Source organism: Chiloscyllium punctatum, chromosome 23, assembly GCF_047496795.1.
Source record: "Chiloscyllium punctatum isolate Juve2018m chromosome 23, sChiPun1.3, whole genome shotgun sequence".
Taxonomy (NCBI): Eukaryota; Metazoa; Chordata; class Chondrichthyes; order Orectolobiformes; family Hemiscylliidae; genus Chiloscyllium; species Chiloscyllium punctatum.
In genome coordinates, this window is record NC_092761.1 from 26,096,759 (window position 1) to 26,115,657 (window position 18,899).

General features: G+C 45.3%; 1 long non-coding RNA gene across 4 annotated transcripts in view; it reads left to right on the top strand.

Moving 5' to 3' along the window:
• Positions 1–1,549: 1,549 nt before the first annotated feature.
• The window catches only part of LOC140494039 (uncharacterized), a 44,478-nt gene continuing 27,128 nt past the window's right edge, over positions 1,550–18,899 (top strand). For all 4 annotated transcript variants that reach the window (XR_011963869.1, XR_011963868.1, XR_011963871.1 and 1 more), the window contains exon 1: positions 1,550–1,635. This is a non-coding gene — a long non-coding RNA (uncharacterized lncRNA). The remainder of the gene's footprint in view (positions 1,636–18,899) is intronic.

Consider the following 18,899-nt stretch of genomic DNA (forward strand, 5'->3'; position numbering starts at 1 on the left):
ACACGGTCTCTGCAAAATCCCTCACAGGCCAGCCCCGGTCTCGAGATACCTGAGTCCTACGTCTCTGTAGAAAAATCCACAGGCACCCCGTAGGTCCCCAGGCGTCCGGAAACACGGTCCCTGCAAGTTTTTCTTACCTGGGTTCGGTGCACCGAAATTACTCGATCGTTAACCGTCCCCACTGCCTCGGCCACACCCCTCCTTTGTTTTCCTGAGCCTCCCGGATATCACTCGCTCAAGCCGCGCGGGGCGACAAGCAAGGAATCAGGGACTGCTGAAATCAGCAGGGTGCACCTTCTCCGATGTCCTTCCTCAGCTCCCCCCGCGGCCGGAGTGTTGATCCCGGACAACGAGCCCCCAAGTTGTTAGAAACGAAAATCGCTTCTTAATAATCGCTCTAGACAAATTCAGGAAAACAAAGTTTTATTAGCAAGTCTGCAGAGTCGGGCAGCCTTCTGAGTAAAAGGCGCGCTGAGGCTTACAAAGTTTCTCATTATATACAGCACAAATCCCTCCCCTCCTTGGCTCTAACAAGCCATGAGGTTCACATTCTTAAAAACATCATTATTCTTCGATTTACACCCTTATCACAAAGTCTGCAACAAATGCCTCCAGACCCTCCCCTTCCTGGCTCTAACGAGCCATGAGGTTCACATTCTTAAAAACATCATTATTCTTTGATTTGCACCCTTATCACAAAGTCTTCAGAGTCTCCAAAGTTGTTTCTCTCACCCTGCAGTATTATCAGTCAAGGACTCATTCTTCCCTGCCTGTGTTAATGGTTTCATCAATCAAGGGCCTGTTTGTTTTTACTCTGCTCACAAATTGTCAGCATTCTGCACAATTTAAACTATTCTACTTTTGAGTATACAAAATGTTTTAGAAAAGAAACAAAAGTTTTGTCTTTTATTATAGATCAGTCTGTGGTCCAGGCACATCTTAAAGTTTGAACCGAAATTACCTCTCACATTATGTACTGATTCAGATGGCATTGACTCATCAATCACAGCTATACAGTCATGATTAGGAAGGCAATTCCCTCCATGAATAAAGGAAATCTACTGCAGAGCTCACACAAAGGGAATTCTTCCCCTCAGTAAACTGGGTTCAATTCCCGACTCAGGCGACTGACTGTGTGGAGTTTGCACATTCTCCCTGTGTCTGCGTGGGTTTCCTCCGCGTGCTCTGGTTTCCTCCCACAGTCACAAAGATATGCAGGTTAGGTGAATTGGTCATACTAAATTGCCCATAGTGTTAGGTAAAGGGGTAAATGTTGGGGAATGGGTGGGTTGCGCTTCGGTGGGTCGGTGTGGACTTGTTGGGCCGAAGGACCTGTTTCCACACTGTAATGTAATCTAAAAAAAATCTAAACTCTCCCATCACTTTAGCCACCACATCAGCAAAAGTAGGACACAGTGCGCATGCTCTATTCAACAAGGGGCCCGCGGGTGATTGATGTCTACACAGGACCAATGAAAGGACAGTGGGCGGGACTGAAGGACCTAGGGGAGGTTGGTCCTCCAACCAATGAAAGGAAATGAAGGGCGGAGCTAAACTAAACCATGTGATCACCCTCGCGCGCGGCGCAGAGTCGCCGTAATGAATGCTCGGGAAGTTATGGAGAGAAAGGATACGGTAAGGAAAGAAATAAACAGGGAAACGGGAGAAAAACTGTGTTACTATGAGCGGAGACGTTTTACAAATTGTGCACGTCGGAAAACACAAGTTTGAACGCCCCAGTACCGTGTTTGCAGTAAATGGAGAGTTGCCTCAGCGGCTGCAGGCCTGAGTGAGGGCCGCCATCTTTATTCGGGACAAAGATTCACTGGACACGTGCGGAGCCGCCATCTTTGTAGGGGGCAAGGTGCAGCCAGGCGCATGTGCAGCCTTTCTCTATTATAGAGTCATTGTGATCATAACAGCTAATACTGCTCTGATTCACCTTTGGGCTCCCTCATGACCACTTTGTCGATATCAAGCTTCCTCAGTCTCGAACCATGGGTGTATTTTTGGTCTGTTTAGTACTGTATTATTACTTTTATAGACCCTTTGTAAATGAGTTTTTCACTGCGGCCCAGCCCCTGACCATGTATTGCTCTATTATCAGATTACATTTTTCTTGAATATTTTTGACAGTCAAGAATTCTTTTTTTCCAATAAGCGAGTGGATTTTCCTTCCATTTCTGACGATCAAATTCGGCACCATTTTCATTCCCTGTAATCCATTTTGCACTCCCTGAAACATCAACTGTGTTTCTCCTTCCACAGATACCAGTGATTAATGCCAAAGCCCTGTTGCCTGTGGAGAGGGTGATGTTTGACTTTCTTGTACAGCTGCAGTGATTAGATTAGATTAGATTTCTTACAGTGTGGAAACAGGCCCTTCGGCCCAACAAGTCCACACCGCCCCGCCAAAGCGCAACCCACCCATACCCCTACATTTACCCCTTACCTAACACTACGGGCAATTTAGATTGGCCAATTCACCTGACCTGCACCTCTTTGGACTGTGGGAGGAAACCGGAGCACCCGGAGGAAACCCACGCAGACACGGGGAGAATGTGCAAACTCCACACAGACAGTGGTGAAGGTGCTCCCACAATGTGGTTGGGTAAGAGACATTACAGAGTATTCATTACAGCAACAGTGATGATTTGAAGATAATGTCCAAATCAAGAACGGTTTGTAGTTTTATTATCATGCTTATAATTTCACAAAAATACTATTGAGAGTTTTAGATATAAGGCCAGAGATGGAGATATTAGGTCAGGTGATCAAAAGCATTGCCAAAAAGCAGGTTTTGAGGGATGTCTTAAAGGTGGAAAGCAGACCTGTGAGGTTTTGTCTGCAAATTCCAGACCATGTTGCTTTAGCAACTGTAGAATCAGCCACACAGTTGAAGTAATGAATTAACAAATCGTTGGGAGTCTCAAAGAAAATGGGTTGTTGAGGTCTCAAAGGATGTGTGGTGCAGGGAGCTAGGGATGATCACAGCCAGGAATCAAATCAAGAATGAGAATTTTATATTGTTGTCGCTTATGAATATGAGCCTTTTGATGGATGAACATGTTTGGGGAGAAGTGAGCACGTAGGTGATAGAGCTTTCATTTTTTTTCTTGAGATGACAGGGAGGTTGGATTTGGGAGGCTGGGTAGGAGTGTGTTTGGATAATTAAGTCTGGATATAACACACAATGGATGAGAGTTTCAGTATATGAGCTGAGATGAGGGTGGAATCAGCTAGAAATAGTGGTGTTGGAGTGGGACTGGGCTGTCGCTCTCACCTCACCTCTGGGATTCAGTTAGTTGTCAGGTTGTGAATCAGGGCGGTAACACAATCGGGAGCTGAGTGGCCCTGGTGGAGCCTAAAATGAGTGTCACTCAGCTGGCTGTTGCTGAGCAGCTGCTGCTTGATAGCCCTGTTTATAACATCTTCCATCACTTTACTGCTGATCGAGTGTGGACTGATAGATGGAAATTGCCTGGGTTGGATTTGCCATGTGTTTTTGTGTTGAACATGCCTGGGCAATGTTCCACATTGTCGGTCGATGCCAGTGCTGGAGCGGTACGTGACTTGGTGGGTGGTAAGTTCTGGAGCACAAGCTATCAGTATTATTGCCAGAATGTTAGCAGGACCCATAGCCTTTACACTACTTAACCATTTCTGGGTATTATTCAAACTAAATTGAACTGGCTTAAAGCTCACATCTGTGACGTTAGGAACCACTGGAGAAGGCTGAGATGGATCATCTCACTTTGCATCTGGCTGAAAATTGCTGCAAATGCTGTCATCTTATCTTTTGCATGGATGTATGAAACCCCTCCATCAGTAAGGGTGGGGATATCTGTAGTGCTTCCTGCAACGAGTTGTTTAATTGTCCATGACCATTCACAACTGGATGTGGCAGAACTGCAGAGCTCTGATCTGATCCATTGATTGTTGGGATTACTTAGCTCTGTTGCTTGCTGCTGATGCTGCTTGATATGGATTTACTAAGGGGAGGTCATGCCTGACAAACCTGTTGGTATTCTTTGAAGAGGTGACAAGCAGGTTAGACCAGGGAAACCCAGTGGATGTGATCTATCTAGACTTCCAAAAGGAATTTGATAAGGTGCCACACGGGAGGCTGCTGAGCAAGGTGAGGGCCCATGGTGTTCGAGGTGAGCTACTGGAATGGATTGAGGATTGGCTGTCTGACAGAAGGCAGAGAGTTGGGATAAAAGGTTCTTTTTCAGAATGGCAGCCGATGACGAGCAGTGTCCCGCAGGGTTCGGTGCTGGGGCTGCAGCTGTTCGCATTATATATTAATGATCTGGATGAAGGGACTGGGGGCATTCTAGCGAAGTTTGCCGATGATACGAAGATAGGTGGACAGGCAGGTAGTACTGAGGAAGTGGGGAGGCTGCAGAAGGATCTAGACAGTTTGGGAGAGTGGTCCAGGAAATGTCTGATGGAATTCAACGTGAACAAATGCGAGGTCTTGCACTTTGGCAAAAAGAATAAAAGCACAGACTACTTTCTAAATGGTGAGAAAATTCGTAAAGCCAAAGTACAAAGGGATCTGGGAGTGCTAGTCGAGGTTTCTCTAAAGGTCAACAGGCAGGCTGAGTCTGTGATTAAGAAAGCGAATGCGATGTTGTCACTTATCTCAAGAGGGTTGGAATATAAAAACACCATTGTGCTACTAAGACTTTATAAAGCTCTGGTTAGGCCCCATTTGGAGTACAGTGTCCAGGTTTGGTCCCCACACCTCAGGAAGGACATACTGGCACTGGAACATGTCCAGCGGAGATTCACACGGATGATCCCTGGAATGGTAGGTCTAACATATGAGGAACGGCTGAGGATCTTGAGATTGTATTCATTGGAGTTTAGAAGATTAAGGGGAGACTTAATAGAGACGTACAAGATCATACATGGCTTGGAAAGGGTGGATGCTAGGAAATTGTTTCCGTTAGGTGAGGAGACTAGGACCCGTGGACACAGCCTTAAAATTAAAGGGGGTAAATTCAGAACAGAAATGCGGAGACATTTCTTCAGCCAGAGAGTTGTGGGCCTGTGGAACTCGTTGCCACAGAGTGCAGTGGAGGCTGGGACGCTAAATGTCTTGAAGGCAGAGATTGATAGATTCTTGTTGTCTCGGGGAATTAAGGGCTATGGGGAGAATGCGGGTAAGTGGAGTTGAAGTGCCCAGCAGCCATGATTGAATGGTGGAGTGGACTCGATGGGCTGAATGGCCTTACTTCCACTCCTATGTCATATGGTCTTATGATATGCAGGTAGTCCTGCTTGGTAGCTTCACCAAGTTGGCACTTCATTTTTAGGTATGCCTGGTGCTGCTCTTGGCATGCCGTCCTTTCCTGTCCATTGTGATGGGTGAGTGCGGGATGTACAAACCCATGAGATTACACTCTCGTGCTGGAGTACAGTTCTGCTGCTGTAATGTTATCCCACAGTACCTCAGGGAGATCCAGTTTGAGTTCCTACATCTGTCCCATTTAGCACAGTGATAGTACCACTCAGCACAATGGAGGTTTTTCTCAACTTTAAGGTGAGGCTTTGTCTCCAACAAGACTGTGGGATGGACGCTCTTACCAATACTGTCATGGACAGATGTATTTGCAGCTGGCAGATTCATGCTGATAAGATCTAGTATGTTTTTCCCACTTGCTGGTTCCGTTACCGCCTGCTGCAAACCCAGTTGAGCAGTTATGTCCTTGAGGACCCGACCAGCTCAGTCAGTAATCCTGCTGCTGAGCTACTCTTGGTAGAGGACATTGAAATCCTGTACCCAGAGTAGGCTTGTCACCATTTTATTGCCTCGGTGCTTCTTCCAAATGTTATTGAACATGGAGGAGCACTGATTCATCAGCCGTGGGAGCACGGTACGTGGTAATTAGCTGGAGCCATGAGACATCCTGCTGTCCAAAGTCAATGCTGAGTACTCCCAGGGCAAATGGTTCCTGTGTGTACACCACTGTGCCATCACCTCTGCCTGGTCTGTCCTGCCGGTGGGACAGGACATATCGAGAGATTTCAGGAGAAAGTGAAGACTGCAGATGCTGGAGATCAGAGTCGAGAGTGTGGTGCTGGAAAAGCACAGCAGGTCAGGCTGATGAAGGGCTTAGGCTCGAAACATCGATTCTCCTGCTCCTCGGATGCTGCATGACCTGTTGTGCTTTTCCATCATCACACTCTATCTAGGGATGGTGATGGTGGCGTCTGGCCATTATCTGTAAGGGGTTACTCTGTGAGTATGACTATGTCAGGCTGTTCCTTGACTAGTCTGTGAGACAGGTCGCCACGTTTTGGCACAAAGAAAACCAGATGTTAGTGAGCAGGATGTTGCAGAGTCGAGAGGGCTGATTCTGTGGTTGTATTTTCTAATGCCTTGTTAGATGCCGAGTGGTCCATCCAGTTTCATTCCTTTGTTGAGACCTTGCAGTGATTAACACAATGAGTAGCTTGTTGGGCGACTGTCACGTTGTGAGGATTTTATTCGCCATTGACAATGGTTCCATGGAGATCAGGAGATTCCTAATTCGTTATTTTTTCTTGCATTCAGTTTCTACCGTCTGCCGAGCTGGGATTCGAACAAGGACTTCAATTGTACATTTTAATATTCTGGATAAAAGTTAAATACATTAGGTTTGTTCACTCATTTTAAATATCACTAACCCTGGTTTTGTTTCTATGTAAAACACTGTCCATTATCCTGTCTCCTTCATCCTTCCCTTCAACAACAAGAGCAAGGAGCACATTGAGTATCTCTGTCACGAAGACTGAGACAATCCGATCAGCTGCCTCTGCTGCTTCCCTCCCTCCCATTAGCCCACCGAGACTAACTGCCTCACATGGTGTTCCTGGTTTTTGTCCCAAACTCACATCTTTCTCCAGTCTCTTGTCAAGCCTTATCAGAGCTCACCTTGATCTTTTACTAGTCTCGCTAAACTACAGACATTCTACTCTGTTTCCTCCTCATCACTCCCCCTCCCAATTCACAGGTATTGTTCCTTGTTATGTCTGTCTGTCTTTTCTGGTTATGTCCTTCTCATCCATTCTGCAAAACAAACTAACATTTGACCTCACCATCATTTGTAAATCCTGCTCCATCTCCACTCTCCCTTTCATTTCTGAATTCCTTGTATTTGGTGTCCCTCAAGGATCTATCCTTGATCCCTCCTGTTTCTCACCTACGCACTGCCAGGAGGTGACATCGTCCAAAAGCACAGTGTGAGGTTTCACATGTACACTGACGATGTCCAGCTCTCCCTCCCCATCGTCCCACTTCATTGCTCCACTGTTGCTCAGTTACCAAACTGCTTATCACATTCCCACTACTCGATTAACTGCAATTTCCTCCAAGGAAACATTGTTACGGTTAAACCTTCAGTTGCTAATACAAATTCCTTTCCCTTACTGCTGAGCCCCTCCCTCTCACTGGGTGCAGTCTGAGGCAGAACTACATTCTTCACAACATTGCTGTCATATCTGTAACCCCAAGGTGACCTTCTGATCAGACATCTACGCAATCACAAACACCAGGATCCAATTTCTAAAATGTTGCTTGTCTCCACCTCACCGTAGCTCCATTGCTACTGAAACCCCATACCTGTGTCGGTGTTAGCTTAACCTTGATGAATCTGAAATGAACCCTTGATTTCATGACTGACCCAGAATCTGCGAGCTTTCAGTGTTTCCTGCAGAATTACCCCCCACCACCACCAAAAAACCTCTGTGGTGCAGCTTTCTACAGTTCCCACCATGTAAATAGCACTCTGTTCTCTTCTTATCCCCTCCAAAATGACCGACTTCACTTTTTCCCAAATTATACTCCATCTGACAACTTGTTGCCCCCTTCTCCTGTGCATCTCTCTCTCTTCACAATACTCTCAGAACTTTATAGTTATGCCTTTACTAGGAGTTCCCCCCCCCCCCCCCCCAATTCTGCTAAACATTTACTGGGAGCACTGGGCAGTGTGAAGCATGCAGAGTTGCTCTGTTTTTAGAGATACTCTGTGGGAGGAGCTTGCTGCCCATTGGTCAGAATGGAGGCAACTTGCCCATCGAGCTGCATGAGCCTTTCACCCCCCCGTGTCTCATTGATGAGGCACAGCAGCAGCACGGAAGGAAAGAAAAGCAGCAAATCCTGGTCTCCACATCTCACTGACTCTTGGAATATTCAGTCCCATGTTTCAAAGATCTGCCCTGTTCAGTCACATGAAATTCCAAGGTGGAAACTCCTAGAAACCCACATAGATTTCCCCCTGAACCGACTGCTGACCTCCACAAGGGGTAATATGTCCAGTCATACTGGGCCAGGAGGAGGGGATGGTGCGAGTTTCTAACCTGAACTGACAGTGATGGATTTTATAAACTTGTAATACAGGATATTACAGTGGACATTCAGATGGTAATCTCAGTCATTGTAACACCTAACTCTGCTTGAATTAGTCAATTCATCAGGACCTGGATATTTGCATTGTATGTGAGTATTGTATTCCATCTGAATCCCATTTGCTGCATAAAATTTCTCCTTTGAATCTTCCCAAACCTTTAATATGTGTCCTGTAATCCTTGTATCATGAGCTGATGGGTAGAAGGTTTATTATTTTCATGTGTAACTTTTCTAAACCCCTCTGTCACAGCTCCTCTCGATTGCCTTTGCTACAAGGAGAACACCTCAGTTTCCCCAAACCCCTGATTCCCCAATGTCTGTTTGCTCTCTATAAGGCACACATCGGATTCTGTTGGAACATTCTCCACTTGCCTGCATCAGTGCAGCCCCCAACAATATTAAATAAAGTGAACATCCTCCAGGACAAAGCACTGTGCCTTTGTGGTGTCCCATCCACTACCTTCAGCATTTCCTCTCCCCATCCCAGAGACACAGTGGCATCACTGTGTAAAAGGTAAAGGCAGCATTGTCCTACCAGACCATAGGGCTGTGCTATCATTAGGGAGGAAACTGGAGCCCCGGAAGAAACCCATGCAGAGACTGGGCGAATGTTCAAGTCCCACAGAGACAGTTGTCCAAAGCTGGAATCGAACCTGGGGTCCTGGCAGCAGTGCTAATCACTGAGCCACTGTGCCAACCCAAAATTGTAATTTGATTCACAACTACCACTTCCACTGATAGTTCATTCCACACATAAACCATTGTCTGAACAAAAATTTAAAAAAATCCCGTACGCCTTTTTAAAGCCGTTCTGCTGTCACCTTAAAAGGTATGTCCTCAGTCTTGAATCACGTCCCTTCCTGGAAAGGACACCTGCTGTTCACATTACTGATACCACCCCTCCATGATTTGAGAAACGTCTAATAAGGTCACTCCTCAGCCTCCTGCGCGCCAGTGAAAGAAGTCGCAACCCATCCAGCCTCTGCGTATAATTCAAACTATCCATTCCCATCAACATCCTGGTAAATCTCTTCTGAATCTGCTCCAACTACATAATGTCCTCCCGATATCAGCATGACCAGAACTGAACACAGAATTCCAGAAAAGGCCTCCCCAACATCCAGAATAATGTCCCAACTCTTGTACTCAAAGGTCTGCGCATTGAAGGCAAGTGTGCTAAGCACCTTCTTAACCACCCTGTCTACATGTGACACAGACTTGAAAGACCCGAACCCCTCGGCCTCTTTGTTCCATATCACGACTCGAGGCCCTGTTTTTAATTAATGTAAGTCTGCCCTTGTTTGTTTTTTCAAGATGTAATAATTTGCATTTATTCCAATCCAAAGATCCCAAAAAACCCTGAGCATTGAAGACAGTAGGAGTATACTTAAGAGGGAAATCAGGAGGGCAAAAAGGGGACATGATATAGCTTTGGCAAATAGGGATATGAATAATCCCAAGGGTGTTTATAAATACATTAAGAACAAAAGGGTAACTCGAGAGAGAATAGGGCTCCACAAAGATCAGTAAGGTAGCCTACGTATGGAGCCGCAGGAGATGGGAGAGATACTAACTGAATGTTTTGCATCAGTGTTTACTGTGGAGAAAGACATGGGCAATATAGAATGTGGGGAAATAGATGTCAACATGTTGAATATGTCCATCTTACAGAGGAGGACGTGCTGGGTGTCTTGTAACCCGTAAAGATTGGTTAATCCCCAGCACCTGATCAGGTGAACCGAGAACTCGGGGAAGCTGGGAATGTGATTGCTGGGCCTCTGGCTGAGATATTTGTATCATCGATTATCACAGGTGAGATGCCAAAAGACTAGAGGTTGGTTAACGTGGTGTCACTATTTAAGAAAGGTGGTAAGGACAAGCTAGGGGGGCGATCGACCGGTGAGCCTGACATTGATGCTGGGCAAGTTATTGGAGGGAATCCTGAGGAACAAGATGTGCATGTATTCTGAAAAGTAAGGACTGATTAGTGATAGTCAGCATGACTATGTGCGTGGGAAATCATGTCTCACAAAATTGATTGAGTTATTTGAAGATACATTTGAAGATGTATCAAAGAGGATTGTTGAGGGCAGAGAGGTGGACATGATCTATGGAATTCAGTAAGGCGCTCGACAAGGTTCCCCATGGAAGACTGGTTAGCAAGGTTAGATCTCATGGAATACAGGGAGAACTAGCCGTTTGGATACAGAACTGGCTCAAATGTAGAAGGCAGGGTGGTGGTGGAGGGTTGTTTTTCAGATTGGAGGCATGTGACCAGTAGAGTGCCGCAAGGGTCGGTGCTGGGTCCACTACTTTTCGTGGTTTATATGTATGCGTTAGATATGAGCATAGGAGGTATAATTAGTAAGTTTGCAGATGACACCAAAATTGGAGGTATAGTGGACAGCGAAGAGGGTTACCTCAGATTACAACAGGATGTTGTTCAGAGGGGTGAGAAGTGGCAGATGGAGATTAATGCAGATAAATGTGACGAGCTGCATTTTGGAAAAGCAAATCTTAACAGGACTGATGCACTTAGTGGCAATTTCCTAGATAGTGTTGATGAACAAAGATATCTTGCAGTGCAGGTTCATATTTCCATGAACATAGAGTTGCAGGTAGATAGGTTATTGAAGAAAGTGTTTGGAATACATTCCTTTATTGATCAGAGCATTGAGTATAGAAGTTGGAAGGTCATGTACAGGACATTGGTTAGGCCTCTTTTGGAATATTGTGTGCAATTCTGTTCTCCATCAATCGGAAGGATGTTGTGAAACTTGAAAGGGTTCAAAAAAGATTTACAAGGATATTGCCAGGGTTTGAGCTGCAGGAAGAGAGCAAAAAGACTGGGGCTTTCTCTCCCTGGAGCATCAGAGACTGAAGGGTGACCTCGTAGAGGTTTATAAAATCATTAGTAGCATGGATAGGGTAAACAGACAAGGTCTTTTCCCTGAGTAGGAGAGTCCAGAAATAGAGAGCATAGGTTGAGGGTGAGAGGGGAAAGATATAAAAGGGAACTAAGGAGCAACTTTTTCATGCAGAAAGTGGTGCGTGTCTGGAATGAGCTGCCAGAAGAAGTGGTGAAGGCTGACAATTATAACATTTTAAAGGCATTTGGATACTTGACATGAATAGGAAAGATTTAGAGGGATATGGCCCAGGTGCTGGCAAGAGGGGTAAGATTAGGTTCGGATATCTGGTCGGCATGGAAAAATTTGACCGAAGTTTCTTTTAGTGGTGTTCATCTGTAACTCACAGCTCAGTCGGTTTCGGTCTCTTCCAAGATAAATCTTAGTCTGTTTTATTTTAGTAAAGCTACAACATTCAGTAGGGCGACGGCTTATATCTTTAAATACATATCTTATGATATTTGGTTAAGTATTTTAAGATAAAATATTGGTACTAATTTATTCTAGAGTAGTGTTTTGTAAAGCTGTAAGGCTGTGTGCCTTTTTCTGGGTCTGTGGACTGTTAAGGTGCAGAGGTGGCCATTCGTACAGTGATGTGCTCTTCCTGTTGGTTTTAGGAGATTAAGGAAAGTTTCAGTGATCCTGATTGTCTGCAGGAAGTGAGGATGCAAATCCTGTAGGATTTCATGGACCAGATGGAGTGATGGTTAAAGGTAATGAAGAATTTACAGGGGTGGGGGGTGGGGGGGGGAGGTGGGGGGAGGGGGGGTGGGGTGGTGTGTGATAGGTGGCAGTTTCAGAAAGGTAGGAAAACTGCCGATCCAGTCAGGTAGATGGGTTTCCTCTCGGAAAGGGGGGAGTGGAGGGCAAGTAGTGCAGGTGTCTCCTGTGGTTATTTCCATCTCAAACACGTATACTGTTTTGGAAAGCGTCGGGGGTCACACTCTCAGGGGAATATTGCACTGACAGCCAAGTTCCTAGTGGAATGGATCTAGTGTAATGTGAGGTATATCCGGTTCCACGTGATCGATTGTGATAGGGGGCTCTCTGGTCTGCAGCACAGACTGCAGTTTCTGTAGCTATCAGTGAGACATCAGAATGGGATGATGCCTCCCTACTGTCTGGGTGAAGGATGGCTCCAAAGGTGCAGAATATACTGAAAGGGGAGAATGATCAGTGGGAGGTCACTGTACATTGTTACCAATGACATAAGAGAAAAGGATGAAGTCCTGATGAGAGAAGATAGCAAATGAGCCTGGAGGATAATAAGCAGGTCCTTGTGGGTAGTAATATCTGGATTACTCCCGGTGCCACATGCTAGTGAGAGTAGGAATAGCAGGGTAGAGCAGATGAATGCGTGGCCAAGGATCTGATACAGGGGAGAAGGATTCACATTTTTGGATCATTGGAATCTCTGCTGGGGTAGAATTGAGGTGCATAAGAAGGATGGATTACACCTGAATTGGAAGGTGTCTAATATCCAAGCAGAGAGATTTGCCAGTGCTACTCGGGAGGCATTAAACCAGTGATGGAGTGGGGGGTAAACCTAAAGAGATAGTGAGAAAGGAGGTAAGTCTGAGGCTGGTACAGTTTAGAAGTTAGACAGGCAAGGGCAAGGCACAGAATGAGGTAGGACTGACAAGGTATAATAGACAATAGGTGCAGGAATAGGCCATTCTGCCCTTTGAGTCAGCACCACCATTCATTATGATCATGGCTGATCATCCACAATCAGTATCCTGTTCCTGTCTTATCTCCGTGACACTTGATTCCATTATCTTTAACAGCTCTATCCATCTCTTTCTTGAAAGTATCCAGAGACTTGGCCTCCACTGCCTTCTGGGGCAGTGCACTCCATGTGTCCACTACTCTCTGGGTGAAGACGTTTCTCCTCAACTCTGTTCTAAATGGCCTCTCCCTTATTGTTAAAGTGTGTCCTCTGGTTCTGGACTCACCCGTCCGTGGAAACATGCTTCCTGCCTCCAGAGTGTCCAACCCTTTAATAATCTTGTAGGTCTCTATCAGATCCTCTCTCATTCTTCTAAACTCAAGTGTATACAAGCTCAGTCGCTCCAATCTTTCAACATATGATCATTCTGCCATTCTGGGTATTGACCTCATGAACCTTCCCAACACTCCCTCAATAGCCACAATGCTCTTCCTCAAATGTGGAGACCAAAACTGCACACAATACTCCAGGTGCAGTCTTACCAGGGCCCTGTACAGCTGCAGAAGGACCTCTTTGCTTCTATATTCCTCTTGTTATGAGGGCCAGCATGCTGTAAGCTTTCTTCACTACCTGCTGTACCTGCATGCTTGCTTTCATTGACTGATGTATAAGAATACAAGTACAAGATCTCGTTGTTCTTCCACTTTACCAAACTTGACTCCTTTTAGATAGTAATCGGCCTTCCTGTTCTTGCCGCCAAAGTGGATAACCGCACATTTATCCACATTAAACTGCATCAGCTATGCATCCGTCCACTCACCTAGCCTGTCCAAGTTAACCTGTATTCTCATAAAATCCCCCTCACAGTTCAGCCTGCCAGCCAGCTTTGTGTCCTCAGCAAATTTGCGAATATTACTTTTAATATGTTCATCTATATTATTAATGTATATTGTAAACAGCTGCAGTCCCAGCACCGAACCTTTTGATACTCCACTAGTCACTGCCTGCCATTCCGAAAGGAAGCATTTATCACTACTCTTTGCTTCCTGTCAGCCAGCCAATTTTCAATCCAAGTCAGTATATTCCCCTTTGTAAATCCATGCTGACTCTGACGAATTCTTTTACTGCTATCCAAATGAGCCATAATTTCATCTTGTATAATTGACTCCAGCATCTTTCTCACCACTGACATCAGGCTAACCGGTCTATAATTCCTTGTTTTCTCTCTCCAACCTTTCTTGAAAAGTGGGACAACATTAGCCACCCTCCAATCTGACTCTACATCTCCTGATTCTGTGTCTCCCCCTTTGCAAGGGGATGAGCGTAATCCCTCACCAACAGGGCCAACCCACCTCCTCTACCCATCACAATGTCCTTTTGATAGCACTGCACTGCATTTATTTCAATGCAAGACACGGAATGTTTAACATGGAAAGCAGATTAGCTTAAGATATAGTTTTGGACATGTGACTGGGATACAGTGGGTATTACAGAAACGTGGCTTAGATTGGAAAGGACAGGTAGCTTAATGTCCCAGGGAATAGATGTAAGAGGAAGGATAGAAAAGGGGATAAGAGAGAAGGTGGAATGGTGTTTTTGATTAGGGATACATTCTTGTTGTGCTTAGGGAGGATATTTGTGTGAGTTCGCCCGGTGAACTTACTTGGGTGGAACTGGGAAATAAGAACAGGATGATCACCTTATTGAGGTTGTCTGTGTGGGTTTCGTCCGGGTGCTCTGGTTTCCTCCCACAGTCCAAAGGTGTGCAGGTTGGGTGGATAATCCAGGCTGAATTGCCCAGAGTGTTCAGGGATGTGCAGGCTAGGGGGATTGGACATGGGAAATGCAGCGTTACAGGGGTAAGGTAGGGGGCTCTGAGGGTCAGTGTGGATGTGATGGGCCAAATGGCCTGATTCCACACTTGGGATTCTCTGACGATAATTCTACTAGTTTTAAAATAGTTGCAGAAAATAATAGACCAGATCTAAAAGTTGGTGTTCAAAATTGGACAAAGGTGAATTTTGACGGTACAAGGCGAGATCTTTCAATATTTCTTTGCAACCCCCAGATAAAGGGACGGCTGGAAAGTGGGAACATAAGAACAGAAGGAATAGGAGCAGGAGTAGGCCATCTGGCCCCTCGAGCCTTCACTGCTATTCAATAAGATCAGGGCTGATCTTTTCATGGCCTCAGCTCCACATTCCTGCTCTCTCACCATAACCCTTAATTCCTTTCCTGTTCACAAATCTACCTTTTGTCTTAAAGAAATTCAAGTTGATAATGTCAACTGCTACACTCAACAGGGAATTCCACAGATTCATAACCCTTTAGCTGAAGAAGTTCCTCCTCAACTCTGTCCTAAATCAGATACACCGTTATTTTGACGTTATGCTCTCTAGGTTGACCTGCCCCCCCCCCCCCCCCCCCCAAATGGAAATGACCTCCCTACTTCTATCTTATCTATTCCCTTCTTAATTTTATTTTTTCCAATACAACTTCCCATTCTTCTAAATTCCAACAAGTACAGTCCCAGTCTATTCAGTCTCTCCACATACACCAACCCTCTCAACTCCCGACCCCAACCAGTGACCCTCCTCTGAAACCCCTCCAGTGTCAGTAATTCTTTGCTGAAGTAAGGAGATCAAACCTGTACACAGTACTCCAATTGTGGCCTCACCAGCACCCTGTACAGCTGCAGCAGAAACATCCCTCTCGCAAGGAATGTCAATAGACCCTTCACCATCTCTCTTAGTCCCCTGGGATGCATTCCATCATGGCCAGGAGACCCATGTACTTTTGGGCTGTTAGCTTTCCCAACACTACCTCTTTACTGAGAATGACAGTTTCCATGTCCTCATCTGCCATTGCCTCCAAAGGCCTGTGAAAATGAGACAACAAGAGTACATAGACAGTATGTTCCTGTTAAGGCCAAATCTGGTAGGTGTAGAGAATGCTGTGTGTCGAGAGAAATTGAGGGTCTGGTCAAAAAGATGAAGGAGGGATATGGCAGGTACAGACAGCTGGGTTTGAGTGAATCCGTCGGAGTATAGAGGCAGTAGGAGTACACTCGAGGGAAAACAGGAGGGCAAAAATGATAAATGAGAGCTTTGGGGGAAAGAGGTTTAAGGACAATCCAAAGAGATTCTACAAAACACTAAGGACAAAAGAGTAACCAGGCAGAGAATAGGGATCCTCAAAGATCAACAATGAGGTACGAAGGTAAACTGGCCAATAATATAAAGGAGGATAGTAAAAGCTTTTTATAGGTATGTGCAAGGCAAAAAAATGGTTAGGACTAAAATTGGGCCCTTGAAGACAGAAACAGGGGAGTTATATTACGGGGAACAAAGAAATGGCAGAACAATTAAATGGGTACTTCAGATCTGTGTTCACTGGGGAAGACACAAGCAATCTCCCTGAGGTAACTGTGGCTGAAGGACCTGAACTTAAGGGAATTTATATTTACCAGGATTTGGTGTTGGAGAGGCTGTTAGGTCTGAAAGTTGATAAGTCTCTGGGGCCTGATGGTCTACATCCCAGGGTACTGAAGGAGGTGGCTCGAGAAATCGTGGATGCGTTGGTGATTATTTTCCAGAGTTCGATAGATTCGGGGTGGGTTCCTGAGGATTGGAGGGTGGCTAATGTTATACCATTTTTTCAGAAAGGTGGGAGAGAGAAAGCAGGAAATTATAGACCAGTTAGTCTGACCTCAGTGGTGGGAAAGATGCTGGAGTCTATTATAAAGGATCAAATTATGGCACATCTGGATAGTAGTAACAGGATAGGTCAGAGTCAGCATGGATTTATGAAGGGGAAATCATGCTTGACTAATCTTGAATGTTTTGAGGATGTAACTCTGAAGATGTACGAGGGAGATCCAGTAGATGTAGTGTACCTGCACTTTCAGAAAGCTTTTGATAATGTCCCACAGGAGGTTAGTGAGCAAAATTAGGGCGCATGGTATTGGGGGCAAAGTACTAGATTGGATTGAAAATTGGTTGGCTGATAGGAAACAAAGGGTAGTGATAAACGGCTCCATTTCGGAATGGCAGGCAGTGACCAGTGGGGTACCGCAGGGATCAGTGCTGGGACCGCAGCTTTTTACAATATATATTAATGATATAGAAGATGGTATTAGAAATAACATTAGCAAATTTGCTGATGATACAAAGCTGGGTGGCAGGGTGAAATGTGATGAGGATGTTAGCAGATTACAGGGTGACCTGGACAAGTTAGGTGAGGGGCAGATGCAGTTTAATGTGGATAAATTTATGGTTATCCACTTTGGTGGCAAGAACAGGAAGGCAGATTACTACCTCAATGGAATGAATTTAGGTAAAGGGGCAGTACAGAGAGATCTGGGTGTTCTTGTACACCAGTCAATGAAGGCAAGCATGCACGTACAGCAGGTAGTGAAGAAGGCTAATAGCATGCTGGCCTTCATAACAAGAGGAATTGAGTATAGAAGCAAAGAGGTGCTTCTGCAGCTGGACAGGGCCCTGGTGAGATCACACCTGGAGTACTCTGTGCAGTTCTGGTCTCCAAATTTGAGGAAAGACATTCTGGCTATTGAGGGAGTGCAGCATAGGTTCACGAGGTCAATTCCTGGAATGGCGGGATTACCTTACACTGAAAGACTGGAGCGACTGGGCTTGTATACCCTTGAGTTTAGAAGACTGAGAGGGCGTCTGATTGAGACATATAAGATTATTAAAGGATTAGACACTCTGGCAGGAGGAAACATGTTTCCCCTGATGGGTGAGTGCCGAACCAGAGGACACAGTTTAAAAATAAGGGGAAGACCATTTAGGACAGAGATGAGGAGAAACTTCTTCACCCAGAGGAGTGGTGGCTGTGTGGAATGCTCTGACCCACAGGGCAGTGGAGGCCCAGTCTCTGGATTCACTTAGGAAAGAGTTGGATAGAGCTCTCAAAGATAGTGGAGTCAAGGGTTATGGAGATCAGGCAGGAAGAGCATACTGATTAGGAATGATCAGCCATGATCATATTGAATGGTGGTGCAGGCTCAAAGGGCTGATTGGCCTACTCCTGCACCTATTGTCTATTGTCTAACAAGGCTGTCTGTGGAACCACAGAAGGTGGGAGAGATGCTATCCGAGGATTTCATGTCAGCATTTACTGAAAGAGAATATGGAAGCTGGATACTTTGGAGAAATAAATAGTGATAACTTGACAACTGTCCATATTACAGAGGAGGTTGTACTGGATGTCTTATACATAAAGCTGAGTAAATCTGTGGGACCTGATCAGGTGTATCCCAAATCTTTGTGGGAAGTTAGGGAAGTGATTGCTGGGCCCCTCGCTGAGATATTTCTATCACCGATAGCCACAGGTGAGGTGCTGCAAGACAGGTGCCATTATTTGCGAAAGGTGATGAGGAAAGGCCAGGGTTAAATACACTGGTAAGCCTGAAGTTAGTGGCAGACAAGGTGTTGGAAGGAATTCTGAAGGAGAGGTTTATATGTAATTGGAAAGGCAAGAAGTGATTAGGGATAGTCAGCATGGCTTTGTACATAAATCACTAACTTGGACTTCAGAAAGGCATTTAAAAAGGTTCCACATAACAGGCTGGTTAGCAAGTTAGACACCATGGGATGCAGAGAGAACCAGCTATTAGGATACAAATTGGCTGGAAGGTTAGAGACGGAGGATAGTGCTTTTCAGACTGGAGGCCTGTGATGAGCAATATGGTGTAAGGATCAGTGTTGGGTCCACTGCTTTTCATCATTTATATCAATGATTTCTATGTGAATATATGAGGTATAGTTAGTAGGTTTACAGTAGACATCAAAATTGGAGGTGCACTGGACAGTGAAGAAGGTTACCTCAGAGTACAATGGGACTTCAATCAAATGGGCTGAGGATTGTCAGATCGAGTTTATTTCAGGTAAATGTGAGGTGC